The 23,274-nt window shown below is 42.8% G+C and overlaps 1 protein-coding gene across 1 annotated transcript in view; it reads right to left on the bottom strand.

Annotated features, from left to right (window-relative positions):
* The window catches only part of MAP3K20 (mitogen-activated protein kinase kinase kinase 20), a 1,049,056-nt gene extending 1,026,762 nt beyond the window's left edge, over positions 1 to 22,294 (bottom strand). Inside the window, exon 1 of the mRNA XM_086956144.1 lies at positions 22,112 to 22,294. The gene's annotated coding sequence lies outside the window, so the exon portion shown is untranslated. The remainder of the gene's footprint in view (positions 1 to 22,111) is intronic.
* Positions 22,295 to 23,274: the final 980 nt, after the last annotated feature.

Below are 23,274 nucleotides of genomic sequence, written 5' to 3'. Positions count from 1 at the left end.
ACCACACCACCAGTGGCACTGGGGTGTCCAGGTGCAGAGGTCACTGAGCCCAATTTTAATCAATGGAGACTGGGAGCACCCTAAGGGGTGGGGAATTCATTATCTACTCATGGCAGTCGATACTGGCAATGATATTTACCCTCACGGTCAGCGGAGAGCAATGTGGATGAATAGGATTCAATAAACCACCAACATTGTTGCCGTCAAAGTAATCATGGCAGTCAGCAAGTTACTGTAGATCGCATCGAGGCACCACCAACCCAACAGTTGAGGGATGGAGATGCGCAGGTTATAGAGGAGTTCGGCTTTCGTCGGTCTGCACCAAAACACCAAAACACACGCAATGGCAGTGTGCATGGATTTAGAGAGGGTCTCTGGGGGTGGCACAATACATGCTGCAGCCCTTAGAGACCCTCTCTGGTGACAAGGCCGTTGGTACCACTGGTATCCTTTACATAAGATTTATATGTGGTATAAGGTACAGTTTTGGGAAAGAACACACAAACTGGGAACCTGATTGGCAGAGATCCAGTGCACACTCAGTCAAAGTGCATCAGATATCAGACCAAAAGTGGGGGTTAATCATGCAAAAAGGGGCACTTTCCTACAGTACCTTCACCATAATATATGCACAGCGGGTGTAGCTTGCCGACGTGATATTTTGTCATAATCTAGCTCAGTTTGTGTGTAATACATTCTATTACATCCATTGTGTGCAGTCTGTTGCTCTGATGCACAGCCTACTATTATGTGGAGACATAAACAGCCTATCTCAGCTAAGGTAATTGGTATTGAAAGAGGACTAGTTCATCAAGCTGCACCGGGAGGTACACTGTGGGGACAAGAACTCCTTCATAAGACATTTGGGCCACCAGGTCAGGCCATTTTTACGGCAACAGTCCCATTGCTTGAAAATCCTATTCCATACAGGCTAGCTCTGGTGAAGAAAATACAGAGCTGTAGCCAGATGTCCAGATGTTAACATTAGACCATTGTTCCATTCAAAATGTTTATACTACCCCTCGTCTTACTACTGGGGTCCCCTTGTTGTCTATACATACTCTACGTGCAGTGGCTGCACTGCAAGGGTCTCCACTACTCTAGTGGTTTTTCCTATTTATTATTTATTTGTTATTGTTTCTGTTCAGTCATTTTCATTTAATAAGCCATTCTGGCTTATACCTTCCCCGCCTCCCCTTCCTCCCCCCCCCCCCAAGGATGTCCATACCAGTGGTTCCCACCTGCACAGAAGACTATATTTACAAAATTGTAAGTGGCCCTTCTCTGTTTCAAACCTCAGCTCCATCAGTGGCGCCAACTAATGCATCTACAGACAAAATAACAACTTTAGAACACCTTAAAAAGAAGCACATTCGCACTGAACTGCATGCCCACATGCTTACTGAATATTTAAAAGCGGATATAATACCCTTAGGCCTACAGGTATGCAACACTCCAGCAATCTTCCTGCAAGACCCTAAATTTAAGAATGGTTTCGCTCACATTGTTACAACGTGCTCATGCAATTGGATGGTTCTAGGCATAGACACTGCTCTAGAACACAGCAAGAAAGAACTTGAGAAAATACTAGAATTAGAAAAAGCAATTCTGGAATTAGACAGCCTGTTAGATGCTAAAGCTGTCCTTGACAAATTAGAAAAGACCATCTCTGACTTCCACAAGTTGGAACACCACAAAAAAGCAACTAAGGTAACAAGAGACATTAAAAACTATAGCAAGGAGCAGACTTACTCCTACGTCAGAGACGACTACTTCACAAGTCCCCAAAACGCTCAAAGACAACAGGCAGGCACCTGGGGTAGATTTAAAAACAAACAGTCGGTAACTTTTTCCGATTCCTCTGCACACTCAGACACCTCGGACCCAGGTCCTGGACCCAGCTCGGCCCCCAACAACCTTCATTTTTTAGGGAGAGGCCAGCCATTTCAACCTGAGAGAGAGAGGGGGAGACCACGACAAAAATTCTATCAATGGGGTTACCAATATTAAATATTATTGGGATAGAGGATACTTGTTCCTCTCCCAATACAGAACAGATCCCCATTTTCAACCTATCCAGCCATCAACTATCTTCCACAGAAATCTCCCTGCTTAGTAAAGGACTGTCTTTTGTCTTTTTTTTTTATCCCTACTGAAAAACCTGATTGGTTTAACATACAGACAGAGAGTTTCCAATTTTTTAGGAAAATAAGACTCAAATCCTTTTTTCTCAATAAAGAGTCAACGCCCAACTATGACACCACAGGACTGCGCCCTAGATCTAACTTTAACCCACCCACAGGTTCTCTACCCCGAGAAGTAGTCTCCTTTGAGAATGTAGTCCTTAAAGACCTGGAAAAGTTTAAAAAAACAGCACAACTTTATCCCTTACAACATCAGCTTAGAAGAGAAGAAGTGTCTCCTCAGATTCAAAAACAAAGACAACATCATCATCAAGCCCTGTGACAAAGGTGGGGGAATTACGATTCAAGATAAAACCATGTATGACAACGAGATCATACGCCAACTGAGGAACACTACTCACTATGAACTACTACGACATAATCCCCTTGCTGAGTTAGAAAATAGAATCCAGCCAACTACCAAAGCAGCTGAAGAACTAGGCTACATTAGCCACAATGAATTCCTTTACCTCAATAAACGAAACCCAAGGACATCAGTGCTATATACACTGCCCAAGGTTCCTAAAATCCTAGAAAATCCCCTGGGTAGACCCATCCTTTCAGGATGTGGTTCCATCCTCAAACCACTGGGAAGATACGTGGATTTCCTTATACATGACCTGGTACAAGACACAATAGCCTATGTAATGGACACCACACACTTTATCAACTTGGTGGAACAAGACAAATATGACCCCACATGCGACCTCTTGGTCACATTGGACATAGAATCCCTTTATACCAACATTCCGCAGGACAGGGTTACCAGAGTCGTTGAGACCCCCTCAACAACAGGCCCAGACCACACAAAGTCCCCACTGAGTTCATCATCTCTCTCTTGGAGATAGCCTTGACGAAATACTATTTGATGTTGAATGATAAGTTTTATAAACAGTGTAAGGGAACTTCCATGGGGGCAGTTTTTGTCCCTAATTTGGCTATACTATTTGTGGACGACATTGAGAAAGTATTTGTCAAAATCAAGAGCTGGCATCGATATATTGATGATGTGTTCATGATCTGGCAAGGGACTACGACTGAACTAGACCTCTTTAGCCCCTGGCTCAATAGCTGCCAGCCTGACCTTACGTTTACCTATAACTCAAGCAACGTACAGATAAACTATTTAGATGTCAATGTCAACACCGCTGAGGCAGGGCTCTATACTACCCAATACAGGAAGCCCACAGAACGCAACACCCTGCTACACTACAAAAGTGCCCACGCAAGAGCACTCAGGGACGGCCTTCCCTTTGGACAATTCTTAAGGATTCGCAGAAACTGTAAGCTCAAAGAAGATTACCTAAGGAAAGCTGACATGCTATGTAAAAAACTTATCATTAGAGGCTACCCCAGACGCCTTGTGAAAATATCCATGAAAAGGGCATGGTACTCACATAGGGAACTCTTACTGGAACATAAGCCAAAAAGACCATGTCATGCAATGCTTGCATTACTACGATCTGCCCTGCCAGTAACAAAATAACTAAACTGATTAAAAAACATCGGCCCCTCCTAACCTCAATCAACATTACCAATGAAGCTCCTTTGTTTTCCTTCAAACAAGGGCGCAACATTAAGGATCATTTGGTTAGAGCACAAAAACCATCACACAAAGACAATACTCTGCAGTCATGTTGAGGTCTCCCACCAGTAGTGGGCCATTTCAAATGTGGAAACTGTGCTGCATGTCCTCTCGCTAAAAACACGAAAGTATTTGAATGTGGCACCGTCACACACAAACTGAATTTCTTTTCTAACTGCAATTTGTCTAATGTAATCTACTGCATCCAATGTCCCTGTAACCTCATCTATATTGGCTAGACCACCCAAAAGGTAAAAGCAAGAATACGCCCACATAAAAGCAGAATACTCTGTCAAGTCATCACTGCACCGCTTGTCAAGCACTTCATGGACAAAGGGCACTCAGAACAAGACCTCAGCTGGCAAGTTATCGACATTGTTCGTCCACACAACAGAGGTGGTGACCCTCAAACTATCCTCAACAGGCTTGAGTGCAAATGGATGTTTAATTGTCGCTCCATTGAAAACGGACTTAAAACGCTCGACGAATAGAACATGATTCTGTAATAGCCGGCTAGTTGCTATAGTCCGATTATACCTGACATGGCTGTACCTTTTTTTATTGTATATATTTGCCTTCCTTAACTATTCATACCACTGACTATTCCCACTTGGAGATTCTACCTTGGCAACCAACTGGCTTCTTACAGTTTAATAGATGCTTTACTTATAACCTCTCATGACTATTCTGTCTCCTTGCACTCATCCTACATGGATACGTTAGGATGGTGCAATAACCTGTTTGCTGATATAGCCTAACTCACTGTATATAATATGCCTGTACATTGTTTTTACCTTGTATATATTTGTTGACCCTCTCTATACGTTCATTTCGGACTATTTTTGCCTTCTCCTCAGGTTCCCAAAACAGTCTTCTTCCTTCCGAGCTGCTTTATTCATACTTTCTCTATCCCCTCGCACTCATCCAACATGGCTGCCGCCATAGTTTGCCTTCTCTTGCCGGCTCTTAAGATTCAACTCCCAGTTCCCTGACTTAATCGGTACTGCCCTGTAAGTATGCTTCAGGTTTTTCTTCTTCCCCATAACGTCTCCCTCACGCTCAGGCCCTCACCCCATTATTCGTTCAATTACAGGTACTGTGGCACTTAGTCGACGACAAGTCCCTCTACCGCCCGCACCCTGCGTCCCCTTGCGGTAATTCAAGTAAGTTCTCTTTTCCGTTGCTGACCTGTGTAATTGCCAGACATAGCCACCCTGATTCTCTTCTTGACATTTTTCTTTCCTTTATCTAGATAATTTTACGGCCATCCTGCCTCAATTGTAGTCCTGCGTTACTCACGCCTTTCATGTTCCATTACAGGTCTGTTCCTCTGTAATACACCGCCCAATTTTGCTTTACATAGTGCAGGACTCACAGCGCACGCCTCCTGGCATATAATAGGTAGCCCTTCTTAACAACTGTCGCTTTACTTGGCGTTCTTCTACCACCTTGCCTAACACTGTTTGATCCACTCCTTGAATCCAGTTCTGTTTTTTTCGAAACCTCCGTGACTTAGCTCTGACCTTCTCAACTCCTACTCAGATCAAGAGACTAGCCAGCACTTGTACTCATTTCCTATATCAGTGACCTAATTACTATGTCACCCTGACTCAGCCGTTTATAAGTCAGTACCTTTTCTCTTCACATTTACTGCCCTTCCTTCATTGTTTGCACTAATCTATTTACAGATTCCACAATTGTTACAATTGTTGTACAACTCTTTACATCGACTGTCCTTCGCTTATTGTTTGCGCTAATCTAACTACAGATTTCGTATACTATTGCAATTGTTCTACAACTAGGAACATATGGTTATTCCATTGTTTTCTCCTCCTGTAGATTCTACCTGCTCAGACTCTAGTCCTAATGATGATCTTTAACTAATAAGCTCGAAACGCCGTTGACCTCACAAAAAAACTCCTCCACTGTAATTGATTAGATTGGAGTTTTTCTGTTGTCAATGCGATGTAAATTTGAAATGTCACTATGCACCTTTTCACTTCACAGACTTTCACTTTTTGTGTGAGCACCAGAACTACTACTGTAAATAACTGAATGATACTCCATTAAATGCTGTCAATAACTGTGATGTCATTCCAAAAACCTTATGTCCCAGCATACATTGCTTATCGAGTCCCAATTGGACTCCCTGTGAAAGTGTTCCTTCTGATTAAAACTAAGATCATTAATTAGTAGCCTAGGCTACCCGAGGACCCTAAGGCCTCCCATAGACCATTGTTCCTTTCAAAACGTATTATGTGAATCTGAGCACATGACAATCTTCCGACAGTGGCGTGATGCTATGTCGTTAGGACTCCTACAGAGATATATCAAAGACGAAACCCCAAAGGAGGGGCTATGCTAGTTGATTTTTGCTTCTTGATGCGTGCCATTCTGATTTTTCCTACTTGAGACCAGAACGCAATTCTGATCGTTTTTTGATGATTTTGAAACCTATTTGGCTTTTTTAATTTGGACTGCTTTGCAAATGTCAGTAGCTGATGGACTGAAACCCTTCTTTGCCGAACCATTACGTTTGCCTTATTTCTTTTGTGCCATACTAATAGACTTTAAATCTGAAACTCTTCCCTTTTTTCTTTAGTATCATGAGCTGTTAGATAAATAAACTATCCTTCTGCCTTTGATGTAGTGGGACTCTGTAACTCTGTAAATTGATTTATACTATAATCATTATTTGAAGCTTGGCCTAAATATTTGCTATTACATTGCAAACTGTGTTAATTTTAACTGGATTACTTAAAAGACTGGGTATTGTCATGCATTTGGAATCTCTAATACAATAATCAAATTAATTTAATATCTGTCTGAGTCTATTGTTGAGTCTTGTTGGTTCTACCATTGAAACTGTGTTATTGTCCAATGGTTTAAATGCATTGTAAAGAGAATCAGCTAGCTTTTACCGGATATCAGGTTGTGCTTCTTTTATGCTGAGTGGCCACAGCAGAATTTCTGGTTTCCATAAATCTAGTCCTACTTAACTTCTATAGGTGGTTGGGTCATCCTATTGCAATTCTTTATTTCTACATCATGATTTTGAAAGTGGTGTACTGATTTCAAATTTGTAAGTTAGATGTCAATTAATTTATGGTCGGTCCTCATTGGACAGCCAACATGGTTTTTGGTCACCCTAATTTCAAACCCTCCTATCAGCAGAGAAAGATTCCTCAGATGATCATTATCTCTGTGGTAAATGGAAATTTTGCAGATTGTCTAATCGTAAAGGGCCCAGCAAAGTTAGATAGTAAGGCGAGTAAACATACAATACATTTTTGACCATGCTTGCGCTGCCACAAGTGTCTGTACCAAGGCTGGACTGAGAATCCCGCAATCAGCCCTGCCAAAACTATTCAAACCAGCCCCACTTTGGTTCATGTTAGTGAATAGAGTGAGCTAGCCTGTCTCTGTGGGTTGTATGTGGGTGTGTAATGCATACATGTCAATAGACCTGATTCACGTGGGAGACTCCCAATTTTTTAAGCCAAAAATGGGTTACTTTTGGCTGTCTCTCATCTGAAATTGCCTCTGCTTCAATAGAAGTAAATGGGAGAAATATATTCTTCCGATTAGTTATTTTTAAATCTCTCACTTTCCTCGTCTAAAATGTTGGCATGTACGGTAACAGCTCCATATGGTGGAAAATAAAACACATTTGTTCAAACATTTTAGCTGAACACTTTCAGGTTAGGATCACAGCAACCCATCCAGGCCTAAGAACGGATCCTTCTCTACCTTGCAGCCCTCAAGGGAAATGCCAGAGTGAATAAGTGACAGGTCCAGCCCTGCTCTGCACCATTTCGCTGATGCCTGAGGAAGTAATTATGAACGTAGGATTGGAAGGGTAGAGAGAAATTACAGTTCAGCACACACTCTTCCCTACAAATAATACTAAACCATGAAGTGTGCAGTTCCGTGTTAAGAGTCTGAACTACCACATTCAGTGCCTAGGCCTGTGGAGGTCATATGAAGCATCTTCCTGTTGAAGCACAATCCCTTACCCACTAAATGGAGGCATGTTTCGTCACTGGGCTGAGCTCCTTGTTGGGCTGGCACTGCAAAGCCCAACACGCCCTAAAAGGGGCTTTTGCTGCATATCTTATTATGATGTCTCCAGGTCTATAATCATAAGACCTAGTCTACCCCAGAATACTTGTAAAGGAGGAAAGAGTTAGACTGGTCTAGGTACTGGTGATTAAAATTAACTAAAAGTCCTGTGTTGACTTAATTTATTTATGGGATCTGTATTAATGATTAAAAACAACTGGAATATCCGGGATAATAATGCTCCTTTTATTCTCAAATCCGTGGTCAACATATTTCTTTCCCTAAGTATGTCCTAACCTGGATCAATGGCAATTCATCAGGACCTATAACGTGACCGTAGCTACTTGTGGTGGGTATTCAGTTGAGCATATTGATGTGCTCCCACCTGTGATTGACCAGATGTCAGTGCCAGAAAACAAGAATGTTTTTAATGCAACTTACAGCACTTACTACTCATTCAGATATGTAAGTCAGGAGTTCAAATGGCCCTAATTGTGAAGTAATCGAGCTCCTTGGGACTTCGTGGAATACAAACTACCTAATGGTTATATGTTCCAGCAGTACCTGTTGTGGTAAGCCTTCCCTCTACCACGATCCCGGAAATCAACACGAAGATGCTTCATATGACCTCCACAGGCCTTGCAACTGAATGTGGTAGCCAGACCCTTACCCTGGAACTGCACACTTTATAAACATATTGTGTAATATATTTACTATGTAAGGGTCTGCTGCTTTTGGGAACACTGAGGTCCCTATCACATATGAGTGAAGTTCTCACTGGTATTCCTGCATCTGGAAGTAATATTACCAGAAGTACCAGTAATTCTAGGTCCCAGGAATGCCATACTGGGATTTACCGGATGTGGAGGAACCCGACTGGCCACAGAACCAGTTTAAAAAAGTTGCATAAGACTTTGGCTGCAGCAGTTTGATGATTATGGAGACTCAAATACTGCTGTTAGTAACTACAATCCACCTATCTTAAACACTATGTGGGCGACTATTATCAGCATGAGAGTATCGTGAAAAAAACTGCAACGTGTTGAAACTATAATGAGCTTCATTTTGAACTCTACAGCAACGCATTTTGTTTGTGGTCCGTCGATAATGTGAATACTACAGTGATTGGTTAAGGGCTGCTAGAGAACACTGAGTTAGAAGAGCCACTCTGAAGCACTTCAGATTGATTAAATTCCAAAATATGGTTCCAAGGGTAGACGCAATTGAATTTGAATTTAAAAATATTTATTGAGCGCTCGTACACCAAGCGGTTTCATGGCGCTGTAGAGGAAAATGATACCTGAGTGAGAGGGTGATGCGGCTTAGATTTTAAAAACCTGTGCAAACAAATTGGTTTTCAGGGTGCTCAGGAACTCCAGGTACGAGGGTGTTGATCTCATTTGGAAAGGTAGAAACTAAAACTAAAACTCAGGAATATTCTACACTCACTTCAATATTACAGAGTGCTGTGATCACTGCATCCTGAAGAAGTGTAGGCTATACAATGTATTCCTCTTCCTGGTACTAAAGTACAGAGGCAGCCAGAGTCACTAGGATAGGCCCCACATTCTCAAGTCTACAATAAATTAGAAGAGGGACCAGAATGGCGGTGCGATGCAACCCAAACTGAAGTATCCAATAATATTTATTGCTTCTAGTAATAGTACACAAACGTTACAGACTGCCAATTCTTTGAACTGAGAATTGACCAAGATAATAAACGCTTTGTGTCCTGATGAACATTAGAATGGTAGTGATGCTGACATGGAAAAGTAAGCTTGAATCATCAGTTTATTCTAATTTGGCTGCCAAGCATAGGATTGAGCCTGAGAGTTAGCAATGAGAGTTATTCAGCTTCTCACAGTCCATTTTGTTTTGTGTTATGCAACCGTAAATCTGAATTTGAGAGACATTTAAGGAAGTTACTTTACAGCCCAATGGGAAATAATAAAGATGGTTTTACAAGGATCCTAAAAATGCAAATATAGAAGAGAGGCAGAGCCTAGCATTATGTTTCACAAATCTAATGAAATTATTACATTATGCCTCCCTTGCCTGGTATGTATAGGACTTGATCTTACTATCTAGAAAACCTACTCGATTGCAGAGTCTCTTAACAAGCTTACGATGAATAATCAGGTCAATGTCTTAGTAATAAACAAATCTAAAAGAATGCTTATTTTCATACAACAACGTACCCGCATTTTCCAGGTGGATTGATAATTTCAAACTTTAGGTTTTGACAGACGACATATATGCATTTAATTTGAGACAACATTTCATTGGCAAAAACATTTAACAAACATCTAGGAAACTGATGCCCCACTGTGCAATGCTGACTGAAACGATTTGTTACAGAATATAGGGGCAGAACTTGGGGATGATTTGCACTTGAGGAAAATAAATCTTATCGTAATCACTTACTAATTTGCTGTCTTTCTTGGCAGTTCAAACCATGTTATCTGAACCAATTATCTTTGTAGGCTGTGTGGCAATTTACTAATCAAAGAAACATTCGACTTGACAACCCCCTCTTCATTAGCAGATAAATGAGCACTACTTTATTTAATATGTGTTAGAGCTGACATACTTTGGGTGGTATTCCCATACGCTTGTTGCCTTCACCCCCGTTTCTTATTATTGTCAGTAGAACTCTGTGCACTTTACCCCTCCTAACCAGTGGTAAAGTGCTTGTGCTCGCTCCCTTAAACATAGTAAAATTGGCATATACCTAATTGGCACATTTAATTTACTTATACGTTTCTATTAAATGTTACAACATGTACCCAGGGCCTGTAAATTAAATGCTACTATGGGACTGCAACACTCATTGCGCCATCCACTAAAGTAGCACTGCTAAACGTGTCTCAGGCCTGCCACGGCACCCAGTAGTGCGGTTTAAACTGCCATGTTTTGACCTGACAAAATAAACCTTTTGCCAGGCCTAAACCTTTCTTGTTAATACTTATAAGTCATCCCTACCATAGGCCCTAACTACTCATAGAACAGGGTGCATGTTATTTAAAAAGTAAGACATAAGTGTTTATGTTCCCCGTATCCTGACAGTGAAAAAAATCCTAAAGTCGTTTTTTACTGTTGTAAGGCTATCTCTCCCATTGACTAACACTGAGTTGCCTTATTATCCTTAATAAGTGATAGATTCAGTTTGGGAACAAATAGAAAAATGCTTCTTCCACTCAGTTGAGTTGTTACTTAAAAACCTCTTCATGGTAAAGTCAGACTTCAAGTTACTATATGCAAAATGCCACTTTTAGAAATGTGGAATTTTTTCTGCCTAAACCAAATGTGCCTTGCTTCCTCATTCAGGCTCACATGACTGTAAATGGTTTCCCAGTGGTGTTTTGTCTATTTCTACCAGACATGGGGACAAAATGGCCTTTTGGTGTGGGGCCGGGTGTTCCTATCCTAAGCAGGATGTCAGGGGTGTATTAAGCCTTCCTGAGATTCAAAGGTATTCTCAGGGATGCCAACCCCGCCCATAACGCTACTGACAAAATGCAGCTCACGCCAAGGCTTGCCTGCCCTTTGTTACCAAACTGAGGAAAAGGAGAAGGTTAGACAAATGGTACATCCCCCACCAAAAAGATGTGTATAAGAACAGCATATTCTGAATCTCTCATAAGAACACTTCTAGACTTGTAGAAGATTCAGGACTGCCCTACTGTCTGAAGAAGGAAGACTGGACCTGCTTTCCTTGATCGTAGGCGCCCCAGAAGTGACTACAAGGCTCAGTTGGCTGACCTCCTGTTTGAGCTACAGGGACACTTCTAGACCCCAAAGGCCTCTCCTGCAACTGCCCTTCTGACCAGCACCAACTGGACCTCCTTAAGCCCTGCTGCTGTCCTCTGCTGGATGGGGCCCTCCAGGTCTGAGACCCTTGGCTTGCATCAGAGAGTACTCCTCCTGCCCCAAAACTACAAAACTTGAGTTCCTGCTGAAGATCCAAAGGTGTTTGGGCTGTTTCTATTGTTAAAGGGCTCCTCATGTCACCTGACCATCATTCATGATGCCTGTAGGAGCGAATCTCCAGCGGCCGCCTGATCTTCACCTCAGCTCCAAGAACCAGCACGAAATACCAACTGCTCACGATACCCAGCATGCTTTTCACGATGACGATAGTCTCCTTGCATCGACTACCAACGTAAAGCTCCACAGCAGCTCTTCATATGGAACAGGACTCAGAGAAGGTGAAACTATACACTGAGATGAACCTAAACCCTTTATCCGGCCCATACTCCACAGGTCAGCCTGAATTTGTGACTTTGACCAAGTCCAGCACCAGATAACCGCAATTGGTACTTTCTGCTTTTTGGCGCTATTTTCACTAGAAGATTTTTTTTTAATTATAAGTCTACTGATTGGAGTTTTGACATTTGTGGTGTGATTTTAGTTATTAAAATTATTTTTATTTTTTTTAATTGGTTTGGGATTTTTCTTGTGTTGTGTTTTCACTTAAGGACTGATTGAGTGCGGCACAAATACTTTACACATTGCCCCTAAGTTGAAAGTCTGGCTACATTTGTGCCAAGCTCCCAGTGGGTTAAACGCAGGTTTATTTAGTGACTTTTGTGGTACACCCTGACAAGGATTGTGTTTATTATTTGAGTAGGGCTTCCTCCCGTCTCAACTAATAACTCAATTACTAACAATATGCAAATGGGCAACCAATTTAGACAAATCAGCAATGTTAAGGAAGTGGACTTTCTAAGAGTACTTTGTGAAAACATCACCAGAATGCAAGCTGTGATCCCAAGACTAATCACTTCTCCTGAAAGAAAATTAAAGAAACATTCCTCCGAAAAAGATATTAAAACAACCAAGTGTTTACAAAATTAAGAAAGAAATGGAAGTCAACTTAGAGTGTCTTCTACTATTAACATTATATGTTTAGATAATCATACTTATACTTCAACTTAATGGCTTCAAAACTAACGTAATTCTTAATGTTTCAGCTTCCATGACTACCTCTTTTTGCAGTTTCGAGGTTGATCATCACAAAAAATGATCTCAAATGGTGTTTATTGTTACGGATTTAAAACAATGTATTAGTTGTGCCTTTGCCTTTTTTTGATGATGAAAGAAAAAAAATGTATGACTGATATGTAGCAAGGCAGGTTGCAAAATACTCATTGGAAAAGTCAAATTTGGAATCCACAGTGTCAGTAAAAGGTTTTTAAGAGGAATGGTTATATTTATGCCCTTGGGTGCTCCGAAACGTAAAGACTATTTCCTCATAGAGCGACTAAAGCTTCTCCTGTTTTAATTAGATGCAGGAGTACTCAGTTATTATTCAACTAAGTTAGGTCTGTAAGTGGTTATCAAATACTATAAAACACGCCCTAAATTAATGATAGTTTCTGTATTCAAGGATTGAATTTTACAGTCAGCGTCATTAACTTCATTTTAATTTCCATAATTATAAGGGTGGCATATGCGTAAGGATTTTCTTTTATTGACACATACCAAAACACAAGGTATTGTAAATAAAACCCTTTTTCATCGTACCGGACATTAATGTTGCTTAAAATGCATTTGTACATTTGTATTCTAACTTCAAACTATTTTTACTTGTGCTATATCTGAAATATATTATAATTTGTTATATCATCTATACAATAAAATATGTTGTTACTTCCTATCTGGGTGAACAGTTGTTATCTTTCAGATACTCCCATCTACTATCATCTCACAAACCTTCTAACATCTGACTGTATCAACCAAGGTGCAATTTGAATAGTTCCAGCCATTGGTATCTGTTTTCACTTTAGGACTGATTGAGTGCTGCACAAATACTTTACACATTGCCCCTAAGTTGGTTGTGCAAAGCGCCAGCCATGCTGCCCGCCGCAGCCCCCACTTGGATAGAATACAATACACCAGGGAACAACTATTTACTATAGGTAAAAGGGACAAAGGAGGGGCTCCTCCGCCACCCACTGCTGTGGATCAATGTAAGAATTCACTTAAGTGTGGTTTGATTAACTGTAGATCCTTGAGCAAACATTATCACAAGATTTCCACCATGTTAGAATTCATGAAGCTGGATGCCCTCTTCCTAACTGAAACCTGGACCACCTCAGACTCGCTGGTGCATCTTGGTCTTGCCTGCCCTGCTGGTTACAAAATATTTCATAAGCCGCGGATACCGGGTAGAGGAGGAGGGGTTGGGGTAATCTTTAAGGAGGAATGGAATTTTGCACCTCTACAGATAGATGAGGTTGCGGGGATCGAAATACTGGGCTTCTCACTACAGGAGACTAAAGGTAGAATCCTCACAGGTATACTTTGCTATAGACTCTCGGGGGCGGATACCCAGTACCAGGCTTTACTCAACTCTATCACAAATCTGAGTCTAACCCATGCACGTATGTTGGTACTGGGAGATTTTGATCTTTGGGATAACGGAAGCCTAGATAGCCACCTAAGGGATTGAAGGCACACCTGTGAGAATATTGGGATTCACCAAATGGTAATGCAACCATCTCATACAGGAGGACATATTTTGGACCTCCTGTTTGCAAATTAGGTAGAGACGGAGGTGGTCGGCATTGTTCCTCAGAGCTGGACTGACCACTTCCTGATTCACTTTCTAATTAAGCTACCTAGCTCAGTGGATAAAAACAACCAGACATCGATCTCTCGGAAGGGTAGGGAATGGAACAAGGTGGTAAAAAATTGGGTACAAATGCCGTTTCAGGGTCAGTTGTCATTCTCCTCCTCCTCCTCGGTAGATGAAAACTATCAGATCTACTGTAAGGCGGTGGGGAAACTCTTGATGTAGTGGCCCCATTAAGACATCTAAAACTCAGGAAAAACATCTCTGCTCCCTGGTATAATGATGAATTGAAACAGCTGCGAGGAGCACGTAAAAGAGCAGAGAGAAAATGGAGGAGGGCCTACTGGGATTCTGATAAAGAAGTGCTGAAACGTGCTCAGACCCGATATAAGGAATCGATTGCTAAGGCTAAAGCAGAATATTATGCTGAAGCCATTCTCCAAGCCCCCAATAGCACCAAAGCCCTCTTCAAGATCGCCAGGGAGCTTTCAAGCCCTGCCTCTGCAAGCAATAAGGTAGTGGCATCACAGGAACTCTGTAGTGAAATTGCTTCCTTTTTTAGGGACAAAATTACCGACATTGTCGGTAAACTCCAACCCGAAGGCCCAGATGCCTGACATCGTCTCCCAGAGGACCACCTCACTGGACATCTTTAATGCCCCTTTGGAGGATTCATTTAACCTGCTTCAGGCTCCCCCTTAGACCCGTTTCCTCATCAAATCTGGAAGATCCTGGGCAAAGAAACCTTCCATGGGCGTTGGAGGATTTGCTGTCAGTCACTGGAGGAAGAGGTGGTTTCTGAGGTCTGGAAACAAGCAGTTGTAACACCCTTGTTGAAAAAACCATCCCTGGACCCCACGGATCCAGCAAATTTTAGACCCATCTCCCTATTGCCCTATCCGGTTAAAATCCTGGAGAAGGTTGTCAGCAAAAGATTGTGATGCCATCTTGAGGACAACTTTTTGCTGAATAGAGATCAATTTGGCTTCCGCCCGGGACACGGGACAGAGACGGCGCTGGTAATGGCTACAGACAATCTGCGAATGCGTGCTGACAATGGTAACTCCTCGGTCTTTGTATTATTGGACATGTCAGCCGCATTTGATACGGTGAGCCGGGTCATGCTGGTTGAGAGACTGGAAAGCATGGGGATTAAAGGTCGAGCCTTGCAGTGGCTACGATCGTATTTGTCAGGAAGACATCAAGCTGCCTCGTTAACACTGTTTATCTCTGACATGTCCCCAGTGCATCATGGGGTGCCACAGGGCTCGGCAATGAGCCCAATTTTGTTTAACATCTATCTACGCCCTCTCTTCCCCCTTATTAAGTCCTTTGGGGTAGACCTGGTCAACTATGCGGATGACACTCAACTGATATTCTCCCTGGATGGGAAACAAGCGGTGTCTATGGACACCTTCCAGGAGTGTGTGTGTCAAACTGCAAGTTGGCTCAGGAAAAACTCCCTACAGCTGAATGGGGGAAAGACTGAGGGGGTCTACTGTCCAGCTACCAGAGTGTCATGACATCTGCCAATAGAATTTAAACTCATTCCAGAGAATGAACCTTTGGTTCCGGCTAAAGTGGTATGTAATCTGGGAGTTATGGTTGATGAAAATCTTCAAATGGACACATAAGCCGATAAAACTGCCAGTGTGTGCTTTTCTCTGATGCGTGTATTGCGTAAGATCCTTCGTTTACTCCCAGAAGACTCTCGACCGCTCGTGGTGAGAGGTGTAATATTGAGTAGGTTGGATTATTGTAACTCCCTATATTTGGGAGCACCACTATACATTGTACAAAGGCTACAGAGGGTGCAGACAGGGGCAGCAAAGCTGGCGCTTAACAGACAACGTGGGTCCTCTATGACATTGGTGTTAAAAGATCTCCATTGGCTGCCCATTAAGGAAATAATTAATTTTAAATCTCTCTGTATTGTGTATAAGGCAGCACATGGACAGGGTCCCATCCCTGTGCAGGAAATGTTTACTTGGTATAACCCAAGGAGGCAGCTCCGATCGTCAAATACTAATCTGATTACAACCACCAGATTTAAGAAATCCCGGAAGGGAGTCAGAGCGTTCGGAATACTTGCCTCACACATCTGGAATGGGCTGCCTCTGACTCTTAGGCAGGAAAGTTAATTGACAGGGTTTAGGAAGAGCCTGAAAACTTGGGTCTTTCCAAGGATTACCTTTTAGCTTTTCGGACAGTGACAGTTGAGCTTGCTGTGTTGACGTTACTTCTAACCAAGCGCCAGGATACCCGTAGGGTGGCAGTTTTGCGCTATATAAATTCTCATTCCATTCCATCTAAATAGAACATGGACAAATCCCAGTCACCTATAATCCAATTAATCCAATCTATCAAGGTAAGACATTTCTGTTTACTCTTATCCTTGCCAATTACCAAGCTTTACTCAAGAAATTCTACTCTTTTTTATTTTCGCATAGAAATAACTTCAGTTGTCTCAGTAGCCTGATAAAAGCACAAATACATAAATAAAAAATACATACATCTAACCATGCAATGATGGACTCTACATCAACCCTCTTAGTCTATTAGACTGATCAAATGTCCTTCACATTTTCAATCCAACCACCAGCGCAGCCCTCTTTAGCTATTGGTGCTTTTGGACTGAGAGTGATGGCATTTTGCCTGAGCACATGCACACATCCACCTAAAAATATGTGGGTCCTTGGTTAGGTGGTGATTCAGTTTTGACTGCTTTATAAATTATACTAATAAAATGTGTGGCTTGTTGTTTAAAAAACCTTCAGTAGTAAGAGCGATGCATTGATGAATGGCAGAGGCGCATAGTCAGTCATTATATCCATCTGGGAGGATCTAAAACTCACAGAATTACCTCCCTACTGCTCCTCAACCTTTCAGCGACATTTAAAACTGTTCAACACCACACGCTACTACAAAGACTACATCATCTCGGAATACATGAAAATGCCCTAAAGTGGACTGCCTCTTACCTCAGACACAGAGTATGGTTTCCTACCATCTTTCACATGAGCTCCTCACACCCAATAATGTGGCGTCCCTCAGGGGTCCCTCAGTGGTTCATCTATTATTCAACATTTACCTAACCCTCTGGCCAGACCTGATTAAATCCTTCAACCTCACCTGTTACAACTATGACGATGACACGCAAATCCTTCAAATATTTATGGCCCAGAAGACCTCTACATCTCAAATCTTGACGACTGAATTTGCAGCATAAATAGGATGATGATGAGTAACCACCTAAATCTCAAAACCGCAAAGACAGAAGTCATGATGAGCGGACAATGGCAAAAATACCAGCCTACCGCCGTATGGCCCAAGAAACTTGTAGTCTCTCCAACAATATCAAGAGATATCAAAAACCTAGAGGTAATCATGGATTCAGACCTATCTTTGATACCATGTGTCAACAAAGTAACAAATAATGTCTCCTACACAATAAAACACTGTGTTGCATGCCCCAAACCTTGAATACCAAAACACAAACTACAAGCTATCTTCACACTGATAATATCAAAGCTTGGCTATGCCAGCAGCCTATTCCTTGGTGATCCAGTTTAATCAAACAAAAACACAACAAATTCAAAATGCTGCTGCAAACCTCCTCTCTGCCTTCACCCAAGAGAACACATGACTCCAATCCTGCAATCGTTCCACTGTCCACAAAGCCTCCCAAGGGAAAGGACCACTATATCTACAAGTTCAATTCAAGCAATACTAAGAAAACAGGATACTATGCTCCCGACTTACACCACGAATCATTACACCACATTACTATAAGAAATTCTTAGGAGGCACTTCTTTATCAGTGCAAACTGCCAAGCTCAGGAACTCGCTGCCAGACAAGATTCAAAGAATTGAAGAGCATATACACTTCGGAAGACATTTGTACAAGTATCTCTTCAGTGGTTTTTTGCGGTGGGCCACTCCGAGTAGCAGTGTCTGGAAACTAGCAAGAAATTGTCTTTGAAATATAAATTGTGTTTTATAATTATCTCACTGTGCACACGTCAATTCCCTCATCGCGTATTTGAGTCACATTACACTTCGGAAGACAGTTGAATACAAGGAAATTTCCAAGACAGCTACATCATCCCACAACCCAGGGAGAGAATGTATAATGCACCTTCATGTACGACCACAGTTTACAGTCCACAGATTTGAAACAGTCCATCCAGCACACTACTTTCTACATCCATGTGAGTTATAGAGATCTGATCTATGGTTAGTCTGGGCATTACATAGTAACACCAATTCATATATAACCCTTCTGGCCAACTCCTATATTAATACAATACTATCAGCAGACAGGCTGCACAATTTCCCTTATATTGCTTAATCCTCTTACACTTGAATGTGACATGTCTTCTACAGGTCTTGTCCCCCAGTACTACGCCCGCCCATAAACCAACTGAACAGGCGTAGAATAACTGAAAATTGATAAAAAAAATGTTAATTGATACTTGTATAGCGCACTACTCAACCGCAAGGGTCTCAAGGCGCTTGTGCGAATACCGCTGTGGAACCCATCCTGGCTTTCCCTGTGAGGCGTCCACTCCTGGGCACCCCCAAGGTGGAGGCCAGGCATCCTTAGCGTTGTGGGGGCCTTTGTGGAGATTAAGCAAGCTATTGCCCAGAGTTGCAGAGTGGGACTCCATGATTGGAATAGGCACAGAGGCGAGAATTATCAGGTCCGTGGAATTTTTGAGCCCAAGACCCACCAAGGCGGGGAATTGAACCCTGGTCCCGGACTAGACCTCTGCATCAGGGTCTGTCACCGAACTACTGACCAATCGGAGACCTCTCATCTAGTCGACCACTGCAGGTCTCAACTAGCGACAGTCTATGAACTCTTCTTTGCATCTGACAATGACAATTAGATATAGAACAATAGTAAGAGAGTCCAGATCACTAGATCTTCCATCATATCGCTCTCCAAACTATGCCTGCTCAGGATCCTAAACTTTGAAATAAAATATCTGGAGTTGGACAACCCAGTGCAGTAACCAGACAAGTAGACTACGATGATGAAAAATACCTTAAACTGGCCTGCAGAGCTGCTCAACCCTGCCAGTTCTCCGAAAACCATAAGCTGCGTGTCCATCTCTCACATCTTTTTCTAGGGGGGACCCGGGGAGAGCCGTGTGCGAGCCGGTCTCTCCCGGGGTAGGTTCGCGCAAGTCGATGGCCACGGCAGGTGGGGGTGTTGATTAGTGAGGGCCAGGTGGGGGAATTAGGGCCAGCGCATGGCAAGGGAGCATTGCGCACTAGGGAGGCGGGCGGCGAGGTTCGTTTTTGTCTCACCCACCCTTCCCCCTTTTTTCTTTAGGCCTTTTTGTTTTTCCAGTGCTTACGTGCTGGTTTAGTTAGGTTTTTTTATTTTTGCCACTTTAAGACAGGTTGTTTTTTCTTTTTGGGCAGATTTTAGTGGGGGGTGGGCAGCCTGGAGCGGGTTGGTCCATCCTCAATAGGCAGTTGTAGGAAAGGAAGGGGTATACATAAGAGTTAGGGGCTTCTGGTTTGGTTAGGGTTAACTTGGTGGGGGGTTTATCAGTGGGTAGGAATGATCTGTTAGGCTGAGAGCAGTTTGAATTAGTAATTAAATAAATAAATAAAGAAGTGGTTTGATGTGTTGTTTATAACCTGTCTTAATAAAGTGGCCTTTCTTGCTGACTAAGAAGTTGTGGACAGTGACTTTATTGCACGAAGCGCTACGTCCCATTACACAATAACCGCTTGTCAATGGTTATCATGCATGACATGGTACAACTTCCCACATTGGATCAAAAACAAAGACAACATCCCTCCAACCACGTACCCTACTCAGCTTAGCATGCTGCCCATGCAGGCAAGCACTTAAATGCCGCACATAGGGGTACTTTGGGGCACATGCATCAATATTGCATTTTGCGATTCCTTAATTGCGAAAAATAAGGAATTGCAATTAAGGAATTGCAAAATGCAATGCATCAAAAAATCGCTAAAAAAATAGCAATGCCCTAAAATTCCTTAATTGCGATTCTCTAATTGAGAATCGCAATTAAGGAATACCAACCCATTCATTCCTATGGGCCTAGAGGCCCATCTGAATGAATGGGAATGACATTCTTAATTTGCGATTCACCATTAGAAATTCGCAAATTAAGAATGCAATTTCAAGGGTGCAGGGGTGTCCAAAGGACACCCTGCTGCACCCCTGAAATCAGCTTAGAAGTACATTTTGCACACTCACATGCCCCGAGGGCATGTGTGTGTGTAAAATGGAACTTTGAAAAATGCACTTTTGTGCATTTTTCAAAGTTTTCGCAAATTACCATGAAGGTCAACTTCATGGTAATTTGCACCTCTTATTTGTGAATTCGCAAATTTTAAAAGTTTGATGCATTGCATTTAAGGAATCTCAATTTGAGATTCCTTAAATGCAATCGCAATTTAAGAAATCGCAATTTTGCGATTTCTTAAATTGTGAGAACAACAAAATGCATAATGCATCCCAAAAATGGAAATTGCATTCGCAAACGGCCGATTTTTGCGATTGGCACCGTTTGCGAATGCAATTCCCTTTGATGCATGTGGACATTTGCCTTATTTAAATGTTGCAATACAATACATCTATCTGCGAGGAACCATTTGTACTGCTTTATTAAAATATTATATCACGGGTGATTTATTTATTTGTATTTAAAGTGTCTATTGCAAGTGTACAGCTCTCGTGGTTATGTAGCTGTAAGTTTTCTTTTTTTGTTTGTTTTTATGTTAGTGACACCCTTTTGGTATAAAAAATTGCATCCATTTACCAAGTCCATACGTACTTGCTTTGGTAATGCGTGTTTACACTTGAACAACGTTGGTAGCACACATTTGAAACTCATACAGTGTGAAACAAAAAAATCTAAATATATCTGAAATGGTTTAGAAATGTTCGCTAGGTGTTAAGTAATTATCAACAAGCCAGCATGCTTTTGGGCATGTATCACTTGCACGTCAGATAAGGAGCCCCCTCTCAACGCTTTACAGGGGATAATTTCATATCTCGTGTTTCATTGCCGCCCGGAGACTTTTAAAGCAAACGCATTACACTATACGTCCCGAGCTCACTTTTGCTATCTCGTTGCAGCCCTGGTGCTAACGCGTGAGGGAATGTGCCCGGGACCTGGCAGCCGGGGCCAGCCAGCGCTGGGTACATGGAGAATAATCTCACAACAAAACACAACAGGCAGTCGGAGGGAAACTTTGTTGATATATTGTTTCCTGGAATCAATCAAGTGAATTCCGAACACGCAGACTCAGCAATACAATAACTATTAAACATGCAAACAGGTTTGCCGGTCTGTCACGTGCAGATAGAGTTCATACAGCCTGTTGAGGAATGTAGGTAGTGTGCGTGAATTGTAATTGTTGCGCAAACACCAGCTAAGCGCATGGAGGTTTCACTTTCGCGTCAAGGCCCCTCTCTGCCCATTCAGCCCGCCCGGCACTGACGGCTGGGCGCCTTGTATGGACGCAGGATAGCAGCAACTGCACACAGCGCCTCGATTCCCGGGGTGCAGCGCAGCGTGGGCACACACGAGCGCACAGTGTGAGGAACCCCAGGGGCCCGGGTAGCGGCGGCTGCACAGGTTTAGGGGCGGAGGTGCCCTGAACACGGCCAGAAACTCTCAAGTCAGATTGGACGAGGGCGGCGCATCTTACCTGCTCCTCAGCCGGGTCCCGGGGCTGGGCACCGAGCTCAGCGGGCAGAGGGTGCGGGCACGGCGGGCGCGGTGTGAGCCTGTCCGAGACTCACGGCCCGAACGCTGCAGCACTGCTGCGCTTCCGGTCTCAAGTGCACCACATTCTTCCTGGTTGACTGTATCCCAATAAACCAGAGACAGAAATAGCACCACCTACCACACGCTGCAGAGTACTTCACGGAGCACGCTGGTCTAACTCACCACACCTGCCAGCGCAGCGGGGTTACATGAGAAATTCAATGAGAAGCGTGCAAAGTGAGGTCAGTCCGTGTCAAGTAGGGAGTGAACCCCATACTCTGCCAGGTGACCCGAATGCTATAGCGAGGGGCAAACTGTGCACCGCGTGCGACATTCTGTGACTGGGCAGGAAAATATTAAGATGATTGCCACTCCTAAAATGACGGGTATTTATTTCATGGCAGGTAAAGGTCATTTTTTGCTTATTAAAGGGCGTGCCATGAGCAATCGAGGGCATACGCACTAGTCGAAATTAACAATAGTGCAGCAGGTACAGTGCCACCGGGGCCCACTGCACCCAGCTTATGGTCATTTGCTATCCATTGCACGGGTTAGCCCGTCCCAATTCTCTGGGTTACGGAATGGGTTCATCATGGCGCCCTTGCTACGCCACTAAGTGTAGAGGTGGGTTGCTTGCCCAGCCGTTGTAAATCCATGCTGTACTGCGTAGAGGGCCTGCCTTGCCGCGCGAGGGCAGCACCTTGCGCAAATAAGAGGCCTTCCATGGCAAGAGAATTGCCTAAGTTTGGAGGGGCCCTTGCCAGTAGCAAGTCATATGAGCCTCAGTCTTCACAAAGGCCAGATGCAGTGTAAGGCTCGCGAAACACGCAATCTATGGGAAAATACATTGTATGACCACGTCTTCACATGCTTTAAGCATGCACAGACCACACCAGAAATCATTTTACATGAGTGTCAACGAGTCAGTGCCAGGCACCCTGGGTTTCCACTCTTGAACCCTGAAAAGGGAGTGAGTACAAGTCTTAAAAGGACAAGTGGTGCTTGGTATAATATATAATTAGGTCGACTTCATTGTTTCAGCCTAACATATAGGCCATACGTTCGACATCACACAATTCAAGTTTAAAATTACAGGAAAACAGC

The sequence above is a fragment of the Lissotriton vulgaris genome, chromosome 2_1, assembly GCF_964263255.1.
Source record: "Lissotriton vulgaris chromosome 2_1, aLisVul1.2, whole genome shotgun sequence".
NCBI lineage: Eukaryota > Metazoa > Chordata > Amphibia > Caudata > Salamandridae > Lissotriton > Lissotriton vulgaris.
This window is presented reverse-complemented; position numbering and strand designations above follow the sequence as displayed.